The sequence below is a fragment of the Lissotriton helveticus genome, chromosome 5_1 (genome assembly GCF_964261635.1).
Source record: "Lissotriton helveticus chromosome 5_1, aLisHel1.1, whole genome shotgun sequence".
Lineage (NCBI taxonomy): Eukaryota > Metazoa > Chordata > Amphibia > Caudata > Salamandridae > Lissotriton > Lissotriton helveticus.
The window spans coordinates 226041824-226055700 of record NC_136065.1 but is presented as its reverse complement, the minus strand read 5'-3'; the positions used below and the strand labels follow the sequence as shown (position 1 = coordinate 226055700).

General features: G+C 47.8%; 1 protein-coding gene across 1 annotated transcript in view; it reads right to left on the bottom strand.

Annotated features, from left to right (window-relative positions):
• ABCA2 (ATP binding cassette subfamily A member 2) overlaps positions 1–13877 on the bottom strand; it is a 693258-nt gene that overhangs the window by 334585 nt on the left and 344796 nt on the right. The window lies entirely within an intron of this gene.

Sequence of the window (13877 nt, the reverse complement as noted above, 5' to 3'; positions counted from 1 at the left end):
ACCGAAAAGCATCTCTCCATCAAATGGGAGATCCAGGATCTTATTTTGGACCTCCTGACGAAACCAGGTGGCTCTCAACCAGCCCTGGCGACGTAGCACCGCTGACCCTGCTAAGGCCCGAAAAGCCGTTGAAGCTATATCCATAGCACAGTCGATAACTTCAGAGGAGGATTTCTCTCCTTCCATCAGCACTCTCCTGGCCTCATCCCTTGCAGAGTCTGGTAGTTGTTCCACAAACGGTTCCATGTCACACCACATCTGGCGATCGTATCTGCCTAGAATGGCGAGAGCATTTGCTGCTCTAACAAGCAAGCTGGCCATGGAAGAAAACCTCTTCCCCACGTTATCCAGGCGCCTACCGTCCATGTCCGGAGGCGTAGTCAAAGGTGTTGACGGGTTTTTGGACTTGCTTTGGGCGGCCTGTGAGATCACCTAATCAGGTTTCGGCTGTCCAAGAAGACAAGCTGGACTGCCTTCTGGGGCCTTATACTTCTTTTCCAGTCTGGGGAGAACCGGAATAACAGTGGCTGGATTTTGCATGATCTTCATACCTTCCTCCCACACATGTTCAATTGTGGGAATGGACTTGACAGATCTTCTGTATTGTTCCTTGAAGTCATAGAGGAAACATTCAGACTCTTCTCTCGTAATCGGCAGTCCAAACCTCTTTGACGCTCTCTCTATCAGGTTATGGAACCCCCCTATATCAGCTGGAGGGGAGATAGAAGTATCACGACCAGTGGCGTCTGGATCTTGTAGCCCACTGTCACCCTGATCCAAGTCTGGGTCCTGCAATGGATCAGTCAAGGGATCCACCTGTACAGCCTCATCGTCCGAATAGGTGTCCTGCTGGACAGTATTGGCTGGTTCGGGATCCGGTGTCCGGGAAAGGACCATAGGTATTACCGGTGGTGGCGAGAGGGGCACCACTGGCGAAGGAGGCAGACCGATAACTGGCTGTGCTTGTGACAACACCTGAGGTGGAGGTTGCGCGGACTGCATTGAAGGTTCCGAAGGAAACCTGTTTTGATAGTCCTGCAGCATCATCTGTAGATCAGAGATTAAAGAGGCGTGCATGGCCACCATATCCTGCCCTAAACCAGGCGGACGTCGCTCTTGTGGAACATAGTGATGCAACTGTTGGCCACCTGTATGCTCGTAATATTCCTCTGTGTCAGTCTCCTGCAATTTTACATTCAAGTCTGAGGGACTTTAGGCATCCCCATAATGGCCACTCTCATCCTCATCCTCCTCCGACTCATCATCCAGAAGCATTGTCGTTGGATGCGACGAAACACGTCGGGGAGACGTCATTTCCGGTGTAATTTTCATCTTCTGCAGTGGAAAATGCATTTTTGACCCGTTGACGGTCTCGTCGACAGAGCCGTCGTCGACGGTGCAGCAGTCGTCGACGGTATTGTCGATGGAATCGTCGACGGTACAGCGGCCTTCGTCGACGAAATCTTGGTCGTCGACGGAATGATCGTCGACGGTTTCGTAGACGAACTCTTCGTCATCACCATCAGCGTTGACGTCGAAGTTGTCGTCGTCGTCGACGTAGTCTTTGTTGTCGACGAGGCCGTCGACAGCACCTTACCGGAGCTCATCGTCGTCGACGTGGAAGAAGCTAACGTCGACGATACGGGAACCTTGAATGACGACGAAGTCGTCGACGTGGAGATCGCTACCGACGACGAGTCCGTCGACGGAGCCAAGGAAACAGCGGGAATTTTCACAGAAGCAATCGTCGTCGACGTACCTGATGTTTTCGTCGTCGACGGACGCTGTTTTTTCTCCGGCCCGGTTCCTGGAGTGACAGAAGAGTATTTGTCACCGTTTTTTTCCTTTTTGGACGGAGGAGAATTGATAGTAACCTCCTTTTTGTCCTTTGAGGCTGTAACCAATCCAGCAGCCTGTCCCTGCCTCTCCTTCTCACTTCCGTGAGGAGATTGAAGGGGACCAGCCTTCTCGGACCTGTCAGAGATCTTATGAAGGGCCTTAAGAGGGGGCTCAGCTGAAGAAGAACCAGGGGGAGACCTACCCCTCTTCCTGGATCTGTGAGAGGACGCTAGAGATGTTGAATCCTCTTCATCTGATGAGAGCATCTCCTTCAGAGTCTTCATCTTTTGAAGCCAGGTCAAAAGCCGACCCTCTCTGTCACGAAGTGTCTTGGTAGAGAAGGTTCTATAAATTTTGCAGTCTGTGGCCTTGTGGTCCGGGTATAAGCAATAAATACAGTTTTCATGCTTATCTTCCATAAAAAGTCGTTTTTTCCCACAAGAGGCACAGGACCTGAATAAGACCTTCTTCTCCTTGTCAGACATGTCTTGATTTCAGTAGAAAAATTGAAGAAATTACCAGTAATATTGAGAAAACTGAGCAGAGCTCAGTGGAGACTCCCTAGCACAATGTGCGGTAGAAAAATCTGAGGCTCTGAGCTCTCTCAGGAAGGTTCTATGGGGCGAGGCTGCTCTGATTGGTCCTGACAAAAGTTTGGTCTCTTTTACAAAAAGAGGGTGATAGGATACAAAATGAGATGAGGCCTAGGCCTATTTTTTCTCTTTTGTTTCTATGGTTGTGATACTACCGAGGCTCCCATTCCAACGACGGGGAATGATACAAAGCATGGGAATCTATGAAAGTTCCAATACTGGGGCAAATGCTGTTAGACGCTTTTGCCACCCACCCACCACCTCCACTAGCAAAGACTGGTAGAAAGAGTTGCTGGAGAGCCATAGAAAGATAGACTGGAAACCCACTTTAGTCCTGGCAAAATTGTGTCAGTGTTTAATTTGTTAAAAAGTAAGTGCCAGGACCCTTGTCAGAAGGCCACTGCAGCCTGCACCCCCATTGCCCCAGTTTTCTCTCCCGATGACAGTATCAACGTAACTAGTAACCATCACATTCCTGTTAGAGTGAAAATTCAGACCATTTTAGGCCACGCAAAGCTATAATAATGGCGTGAGTGGCAGGTAATGTTCTTTTTTTAATGTATTTTGACTAATTAAACACTGCTGTTGTGCTCATCTCAACATTAGACAGAAGGCCACCCTGCGGTGGACTGTCACTAGAGCCGGTGCTGACAAAGTGCTGGTGCCGAGAACCGGCAACCACCGCCTCAAATTACGCACTAGTTGAAGTCAAACCCACACTGCAGGAGACGATAATGGGGGCATCACTGGACCGTGGCAGCTCATCCTGGTCTGAAAGCACCCCCCTAGCATGCAGCCCATCAGAAAGCTGCCAGGGTGGCAGAATGGTCAGTCCAGCGCCATACACTAATGTTAAGTGGCCCTAAAATGATGGGAGTTTAAGCATGTAACCAAACGTGGGACCACTTTAACAGAGGTACTGATACTTCAAAATCAGTGGTATGAATGACAATAGTAGGTTATGCATAGAACAGGTTGTACATGGTATAACCAGCGCTGGACACAGGCCTGTATCATTTTCCAACAATGGAAAAATGTGTAGGAGGCGTCACACTCGAAGGGTGATACGGCTGCCTTTGCCTTGTCATTGAGATAACTCATTGGATTCATGCACTAGCTTCATCAATGAGATAATTGAGTAATTGCATCACAAGACGATAACCATGTGAATTTTAAGTGTTGCAAGTTCTTTTGCCGGGGTTCACAGGGTGTCACACACCTCCACCGCCGCTAAGATGAGTACCTTTAATATGGGTGAAAGCAACACCCATTACTCACGTGTAGACACACGAAGGTGTATATAGGCGTAGTTATTTTATCTCAATTATGTACTTTGTGAATTTGACTACTCTCTCCCAAATCATAGCGGAGGTTGAGGATCACACTGAGTCGAGATGTTGAGCTGCACCACTGCTCATTGATGGGAAGAGATTTGACCTAGTGGCGAAGGACTCTGTGCTCTACACACGCCAGACCCTGCGAGACAGACCCTGGCAAAGCCAAAATAGAGCCATTGAACCAGGACCCTCTATTTCTGTCTATCATGTTAGAAAGGGATCCCTACCTTCCTACCTGCTGCACGTTAGTGGTAAGACACAGTGTCACCAGGCGTCTCTGTGGTTACCCATGGACTAGGTGACAGGTGGCTACTCTTGTTGGCCAGAGTGTCCCGGGGCCAAGTCATCATTTCACTTCAGATGAATAACTACTGTATTGCCACTTACTTTTAAACTTACGATATCAAGTTTTTTTATTCTCTTTGGCCCTAGATAAAGAAGCTATACATAAAGTGATGAATAAAATATCCTTTAAAAATTGGGATTACGCTTTGTCCAGTGAGACCCATTTACGAATTTGTCAAACATGGGATGCTACTGCACATGCATGAATTATAAAGGCCACCACGCACGCCTCGTGTAAGGCTTCAAGCCGCACCGCTTCAGGGCACCATCTTTTTCATCCCACTGAAAGCACCGGCTGCAGGGCTGATCATGGAACCTGGATCTAAAACATGGCGACAGTGCAACACTGAAAATCGCATGCTTCCGGGCCAGTCACTTAAAATATGTGACAAGTGACATGCATGCAATTGTAAATACGTGAAAAGTATTGCAATTGTGTGATTCAAAGAGCATCTCAGAGCACCGCCCTGTCCTCCCCTTTTATGTGCAATGCTCTCTCGCTCCCCAGCTACGAGCGTGTCTATAAATAGCTATCGATACAGACCACGCTTCCCTTCCGGACGCCGTGGAGCGGAGGAGACCTCTCCGGAGGAGACAACCTTCCAGGCGGAGGGCGCACGCTCCACACCTCGCCTGGCCCGGGCCTCCGAATCCCTACGCTAGCGCGCGCTCACTTGAAGCGCTGATCTGGACTCCAGGCCTCACCCCCTTAAATGAATGCACGCACAGGAATTCTAGATGTGAGCAGGCAACACATGAACAGGGAGAGCCGGAGCCGAGCCAAGGGCATGTCTGTGCTCTTGACCCTGTGCACCAGCAGAGCCCTGAAAATGTTTACTAAGTAAACCATACCATAAGCATCATGCAAAATTCGACAGTCTCTTCAAAAATTAAAAAAGTGTATTTCTTTAACTCATAGAAGCCTTAACATTAATACTTCTAATTTTTTACTGCACTGAGAAGTACTTCCTAAAACTGATCGTTTTTAAACATGAACCATCCGTAAACTAAGAGGCAAGGCAGCTGTCCTGTAAACCCTTTAAATGGAGCAGAATATTATGCAGCAACATTATAGTCTGTAAAATCAAACACAATAGGTTTTTGTACAACTAGTATTCTGAACTTACATATTGGAAGGTGTTTGCATACTCAATATTGAAGCAAAAGGAGTTTTGGTGAAATAAAACATTTGCCGAAGATCACACAATTTGAAGCTGGGATGCCACGATTTATCCAGGTTTTCTGGTTTCACTTCGTACAAATCACCCAGCAAATGAGTACCTTTTTTTTCATTCCTCATGTTGTCTTTGTTTCTATTACTTTGTCCTCTTTCTATAGTTTTTATAGAACACAAACTCGATCCTAAGGAATTGGAGAACTTTACATAAGCACAAGTAAACAAGACCACATTCAATGTTTATAGGCAGGGGCAGATTAAGTGATTTGCCCAGAATCACAGGATGTTGAGAGGACGCCAAGACTAGATCCGGGTTCCCCAGTTCCAAAGTCGGCAGCTCTAGCGGTAACGCCACATCCTGGGTAGGAGGAGGGTGGCAGGCAGAAGCCACATTTAAGTTCGGTTCGAGGCTTCAACAGGAGCTCGAGTTGATCCAGACCCAGGCTTCAGACTCGAGCCTTCAGTTCTTCGAGCTTTTCAGAAATTCTGCCCAAAATATTCAGTAACTCAAACTTTAATAAAATATCTACAAAAAACCTAACTCTTTCAGAAAATGACAAAAATAAAGAGTATGGCAAAAGTTTCCAAAGTCACATAAAGAGTGTAATTGCGAAATAAGTGCTATACATCAGGACTTCTCGACAATCAATTTTCTAGTCGTAGTCTCCCTGGGTATCCACGTGCTTGGCGGTAAATATTTCATTGTGTGTTTGGACTGCCCACACAATACAAACACAGCTGTTTCCTTTAGAGCCAGCACCCATTTCCTGTTGGCCAAGAGTGCATGTTCATGGTGCTCCAGATAGATTTCAGAGAAACGAGAGGGGTCAGAAAGGTCGCATCTGACTCTCCCAACCCTTCATTACTTTTTAACAATTAAAAAAAAAAATGTTGTAGGTGTGTCATCAAACTTGACATCTATGACACAATGGCAATGCCAATAAGTCTGGCTTTTAAATGAAATTGCGATGGATTTAGGAATTCAATAAGTCATCATAAATGCACTTTAATTCGTATCTTATAACTCATGCATCAAATCATCCACCGACGGACACGTGCACATCCACAATAAACTCACACACAAACTCAACAACATATGCAAAATAAGTTAAAAGAATAAAAGCAACAAAAGAAAACATGCTGCAGCCTTACCATGGCAGGCATAAGCTTACAATACTCAAAAAAATTAAACCTAGCAGCAAGTGGCTGCCTTGCAATGGTATTGTACATGGTGATTAATATATATATATATACACACACACACACATACATACATATAAACACACACACACACACACACACACACACACACACATAAATATATATTCACTGAAAAACACAAAGGTTACAGGGATGTTATAGTTAGGCTCAGATTTCACTCATGAAACCAGTGAAATTCAGCAGTTCTAGTTACTCGAGTTAACTATAACTTTTGCCCACGCAATGCACTGCTTTTGACTTCACATATTCCATCACTCATGACATAGTCAGTGACTTCACTGATGACATCTCAAATTACATCACTGATGACATCATCAAGTGTGTCTAAGTGTTTATAAGTGCTAAACAAATATAATATTCTACTACAAAAGGGAAGGGCATACTAGAGAAGCGGTGCGGTGCAGCGGCCAGGGCAGCTGACTCCGGAACACGGGGGCTCACGGTTCGATCCCCGGCGCCAGCGGCAGGTTAGCCCAGCACCCTGTTACTCTGGGCAATAGCTCGCTTAATCTTCCCAACGGCCCCCAACGCTGGGACACCTTGCCGGAGGTCACTGCACACTTTACAAATGCTGGTATTATTATTATTATTAGGTGCACTACTGATGATTGATACTACTTCTAACATATATTATGTGAGTGGCTGTGTGCCCGTATGTATCCTTGTGTGTATGGGTGTGCGAGTAGCTGTGTGGGTGAGTGAGATGCTGTGTCAATGGCAGTAGTGGTGATTGAGTGGGTGTGTCAGTAGCTGTATGGGTGACTGAGTGGCAGCGGGAGTGGCTCTAATGTTGGGTAAATGGTTGTATATGCCTGGGTCTAATATGAGGTGGTATGGTGGGCAAAATAACGATGGCTAGACTTACTGCAAGCATCCTCCCATCACCTTTTGTGTCTTTGATAAGTAAGCCTGTCAGACATTAAGAAGAGATTCCAGCAACAATAATTATTACAGTGTGTAACGGCGTGTACCCGCCGTATACTGCTGTTCGTGGCCATGGGACAATTCAACGGCTCTCACCTCCTTCCTCCCCTCTTTTCTGCCTTCCACAGCCCATCGATAGTGAATTGCGAGCTCAGGAGGTTGATATGGTAAACTGGCCCTTTAACTTTGACACGGCAGAGTAGTGGGCGGGGCGATCCCTGGACGTAGAGACGTCTTATACGGAAGACCGCCAATCGGACGTGTGCTTGTTCACCCGGAGAGAGGAGGAATCGTGGAGAGAGAGAGCTGGCGAGTGGAGCGGAGCGGAGCAGAGGAAGAATTGAGAGAGTGCGAGGAAGCTGAGATTGGAGAAGGAGCGGTGCGTGCGACGGAGGAGAAGCCAGGAGGCCAACGTCTTCACGAGTCGCCCTGCCACACACCCGGGGGAGGTGTGTGGCTCACCCAGGTACGCAACAAGATCAGGGGTTGGGTCGGACGTAAGGGCGGTCCCACTGTATAAACTTGGTATCCCCTCTGTCCCGGTGTACCCTTATCCCGAGCACTGCCCCTCACCTTGTCACTGTACATAGACGTGTTGCACGGGTTGTTGCTCCTCACTCCTTTTCCCCATCACGTGTATATGTTTTGTTTTGTTTGCTCCGAGAGCCAAGACGGAGCCGGACGAAGTACTTCTCCGACGGAGCCCAGAGAGACATCGCCGAGCTGAACATCCAAAACCCCGTACTCGGAGGTCCGAAAGGAGCCGTTCACCATGCAGAACAGTGCCTGTGAGAAAAACGTGTACGGACTACCTTTATAGTACAATAAAGCCTACTTTAACAAAGACCCGCTGGTTACCTATTTCTCCTGCGCCCGTCACAGTGGTGGAGAATGCGGGCATAAACACCATCTCTGCCGAAAAGATGGAAACCGTCGTTGAGCAACTAGTGAAAGGCCAGGAGAGACTAGAATGGGTTATGGAACAACACCTAACGTCAGCACAAGCCGATAGAGAGATCTTGAAGAAAGCCTTAGAAGCGAAACCCGAACAACCATGGGTAGATACCTCGGCTAGGGGAGGAACTGTGGAGAGGCCCATCTCACACAGAGCATCAGCAATATCCCTCCAGAAATATCAGCCAGGAGAGGATCCCGACTCTTTTCTATTAAACTTTGAAAGAGCCGCTCAAGCATGCGGGTGGTCCATAAGTAAGTGGCCCTTCTTTCTAGCATCATTACTAGGGGGTGAAGCTCAGGCCGCGTACCAGGTAGCCAACCCTACCGGAGATACCCCTTATGCAGACATAAAGAAAATTATATTAGATAATCTAAGACTTGATCCTGAAGCATATCGGCTGCGTTTTCGCCACGAAAGAGGCGGAGCAGTAGAAAACCCTAAAACACTATTTGTAAGATTGAAAATGGCAGCCGACAAGTGGCTTACTCCCTCGACTAGCACCAAAGAAGAAATCCTAGACCGCGTGTACCTAGAGCAATTCCTCGAAGCACTCCCCTATGCCACTCAAAGATGGCTCAGGCAGCACCACAACCTTACCACCATTCAGGCAGTAGAAATGGCCTCTACTTTTGCTCGAGCTCAACCCAAGAATCCCAGTTGGGATTTTGAAAAGTCTACCAAGCCGGCTCAAAGACCTGAAAAACATTTGTCTCGATCAGTAGAACCTCCTCGACCCCGCACCTGGAGGACCGAACATGGGGGTACATCAGGACCACAGTGTTTCGATTGGGGAAATTGGGGACACATCGCTAGAATGTGCCCCAAAAGAAAAAACACAGAAGAACCTATGGAGGTCGGCTACCTCCCTAAAGCCGTTCTCTATTCTGCCGAGATGGGAAGCTCTTACAGAGTAAGTGTTAGAGTAAATGGATCCTCGGTACAAGCATTATTAGACTCCGGCTGTCGTCAGTAGGTTATTCAATCACAACATGTGGCCTTGTCACAATATATTCCCCAGGAGAAAGTGAATATCAGATGTGTGCACGGAGATGTCAAACCTTACCCACTGGCCAACGTTCCCATAAAACCTGCCTTAGGAAAACCACATACTATACGGGTGGGGGTTCTCTCTTCTCTCCCGAAGACCTAATCATAGGGACAGACAATCCAGGTTTTTTACAAATGTTTAAGGAGACATTAGAACAGGATCTCCCCGTCAAGCACCGAGGTAGTGGTCGTTCAGAGATAGAATTCAGGGAGGATAATAATCACACGAAATCACTTGTCCTACGCTTCGTCAAACGTTCACAACATGCCACCACACCGATGCGGGGCTCCATAAAAGCAGCCGGGTATGATTTATATAGTGCCTATGACTACGAAATTCCTGCAAAAGAGAAGGCACTAATAAAAACGGACATTCAAATAGCTGTGCCTTCAGAATGTTATGGTCGAGTAGCACCACGATCCAGTCTAGCTGCCAAATACTTCAATGATGTAGGAGCAGGTGTTATTGATGAAGACTACAGAGGAAATGTAGGAATAATTCTTTTCAATTTGGGAAATGAAACATTTCAAGTAAGAAAAGGAGATCGTGTGGCCCAACTAATTTGTGAACGCATATCTTACCCTGCTCTAGAAGAACTAGATAGGTTAGATAATACTGAACGTGGCTCTGGAGGTTTTGGTTCTACTAACAAGTCCAACGGTCCGTTTCCCGCCTTGCTCTCACCAGATCCTTGGGTTATGGACAGGAGTTTCCGATTTGCACAAACCAACGACCCCACGCTCTACAACGCATGGGAACAAGCCCACCAAGAACAAAATAATAACAACAATTATCCCAGATTTATGATAAGAGATGAACTGCTGTACCGAAAAGGAAAACCAGAAGATTCACCCCAACTCCTAGTGCCCGTCTCTTTTAGGGAACAGGTGTTATTTTTTGCCCACAGCCACTTGATTGCCGGACATGCAGGGGCCGAAAAGACTACCCAGAACATCCTCAAACATTTTGTTTGGCCAGGGATATATAAAGATACTTCTGTATACTGTAGCAAATGCGGGATGTGCCAAAAAAAAAAAAAAGAAAAAAAAAAGAAGAATATGACCAAACCACCGTCAGTCCCACTTCAGCCCTTGCCCATCATTGGAAAACTATTTGAGAGAGTCGGCATGGATCTCATTGGGCCCCTGCCTAAAACCAGAAAAGGGTTCCAACACGTATTGGTAATTGTTGACTACGCCACTAGATTTCCGGAGGCTTTACCCTTAACTACCGCCACCTCAAAACAGGTCGGTGAAAAGATGGTAGAACTATTCAGCCGAGTGGGTTTCCCTAAAGAGATCTTAACGGATCAAGGTACCCCGTTCGTCTCAAAGCTCATGAAAGACATATGTCACACCCTAAACATCCACCAGATCCGTACCTCTGTGTACCATCCTCAGACGGACGGTCTGGTGGAGCGTTATACTCGCACCCTGAAGACGAGACTCAGAAAAATGATGGAAGTCAGTGGAGCGGACTGGGATCAAATGTTACCCCTGGCACTATATACCATAAGGACCCAGAAACAATGCAGTATGGGAGTGTCACTGGGCCTTGGTCCTTCTGCCATCCCCCACCCAGAAATTTCGAGCTGAATGGGTAGGACCCTATAAAGTGGTCGGGACAATAGGTAGGACTAGCTCCACTAGCTAGTGGAGAAGCGTGGCTCAGTGGTTAGAGGCGGCAGACCCGGAAGCTGAGATCAGCCGTGGACCAGGGTTCGATTCCCCGCCTCGGCGGGTCTCGGGCTCAAAAATTCCACGGACTCGACAATTCTCGCTCCGGTGCCTACTCGACTCACGGGGTCACACTCTGCGACTCTGGGCAATAGCTTGCTTAATCTCCACTACGGCCCCTCGCGGCGGGATGCCTGGCTTTCACCTTGTGAATACCCTGCCGGGGTATCTCACAGGGGAATACCAGGACGGGTTCCCCAAGCAAGCGCCTTGAGACCCCTGGGTGATTTGTGCGCTATATAAATCGAAATACATTTACATTTACATTTACATTTACATTTAAACTACAGATAACCCCGCACAAACAGCAATCCTATCATATCAATCTCCTGAAAAAATGGTTGGGTCCCCGCCATCCGGAGTACATCTTGTGACGGCTTCTCCAACAGCCACTTCAACACGATACCAACTCAAAACGAACGATGAATTGAGTTCAACAACAGAAAGAACTTCAGGAGATGTTGAGGAAACATGAAAACATTTTTTCTAGTATACCGGGGAGAACCACCCTCGCCGAGCATTGTATAGAAACCCCCCCCCCGACAAGAAAGTTAGAATACGCTCATATCGGGTCCCAGAGGCTAGAAGAGCGGCTATCAGGAAAGAGGTTAGTGACATGCTTAACCTGGGAGTGATACAGCCTTCAAAAAGTGACTGGTCTAGCCCATTGTTATGGTTCCTAAACCTGACGGGAGCCGGCGATTCTGTATGGACTTTAGAGCACTGAATGAAATATCACTCTTTGATGCATATCCTATACCACGAGTGGATGAGCTTATGGGGTATTGGCTGGTTCCCCTCAGACAGGAAGATCGGAAAAAGACTGATTTTTCCACAGAGGAGGGGCATTTTGAATTCACGGTACTCCCCTTCGGGCTACACTGAGCCCCCGCCACGTTCCAGCGCCTTATGAACACGGTCTTGAAGGGCTTATCGGAATTTACATCCGCCTACCTTGACGACATAGTCGTCTATAGCGCCGATTGGTCCACCCATCCCTATCACTTGAACACCGTATTGGATGTTCTTGGGAATGCTGGTCTCACAATAAATGCGATGAAGTCCAAGGTGGCCGTCCAGAAAGTGAAATATTTGGGATACATACTGGGTCACGGACTTATCGAACCCCAGATTGAGAAGATTCGTGCCATTGCAGACACCAAGTTCCCAGCAAATCGAAGAGAGATGAGGTCATTTCTGGGTCTGGTCGGATATTATCGCCGATTTATCCCTCAGTTTGCACACTTGGCTGCCCCTCTTACAGACTCCCTGAGACACATAGGGAAGTCCACCACTCCTATTCAGCCCACGGAAATCATGCTCAATGCATTTCACCACTTAAAATCAATCATCACATCTACCCCTGTCCTCTCGTCTCCGGATTTCTCGCGACCTTTTTCTCTGCACACGGACGCTTCGGACTATGGTATTGGTGCTGTACTCTCACAGGTGGCATCCGATGGCCATGAGCATCCGATTCTGTATGTCAGTCGAAAATTGTTTCTTCGGGAACTTAAATATGCAACGATCGAAAAAGAATGCCTTGCCATAAAATGGGCGGTGGAAAAACTGGCCTACTATTTAGAGGGACACCACTTTGACCTGTATACAGACCATGCTCCCCTCCTGTGGATGGCTCGCAATAAATCGAACAATGCCAGGGTTTTGCGATGGTTCTTGTCTCTACAGCCTTATGCATTTACAATCCATCATCGTAAGGGTACGGATAATGTTGGGGCTGATTTCTTATCCCATCACCCACTCCCCGATCGTGAGTGTCCTGAGGGGGAGGTGTGTAACGGCGTGGGCCCGCCGTATACTCCTGTTCGTGGCCATGGGACAATTCAACGGCTCTCACCTCCTTCCTCCCCTCTTTTCTGCCTTCCACAGCCCAGAGATAGTGAATTGCGAGCTCAGGAGGATGATATGGTAAACTGGCCCTTTAACTTTGACACGGCAGAGGAGTGGGCGGGGCGATCCCTCGACGTAGAGACGTCTTATACGGAAGACCGCCAATCAGACGTGTGCTTGTTCACCCGGAGAGAGGAGGAATCGTGGAGAGAGAGAGCTGGCGAGTGGAGCGTAGCGGAGGAGCGGAGGAAGAACTGAGAGAGTGCGAGGAAGCGGAGATTGGAGAAGGAGTGGCGCGTGCGACGGAGGAGAAGCCAGGAGGCCAACGTCTTCATGAGTCGCCCTGCCACACACCCGGGGGAGGTGTGTGGCTCACCCAGGTACGCAACAAGATTAGGGGTTGGGTCGGACGTAAGGGCAGTCCCACTGTATAAACTTGGTATACCCCCTGTCCCGGTGTACCCTTATCCCGAGCACTGCCCCTCACCATGTCACTGTACATAGACGTGTTGCACGGGTTGTTGCTCCTCACTCCTTTTCCCCACCACGTGTATATATTCTAGAACACTCGACTCCCGAGACGCTGTTTTGTTTTGTTTGCTCCGAGAGCCAAGGCGGAACCGGACGAAGTACTTCCCCGACAGAGCCCGGAGAGACATCGCCGAGCTGAACATCCAAAACCCCGTACTCGGAGGTCCGAAAGGAGCCGTTCACCACGCAGAACAGTGCCTATGAGAAAAACGTGTACCGACTACCTTTATAGTACAATAAAGCCTACTTTAAAAAAGACCCGCTGGTTACCTATTTCTTCTGCGCCCGTCACACAGTGCAAATCTTCTACTCCCTAG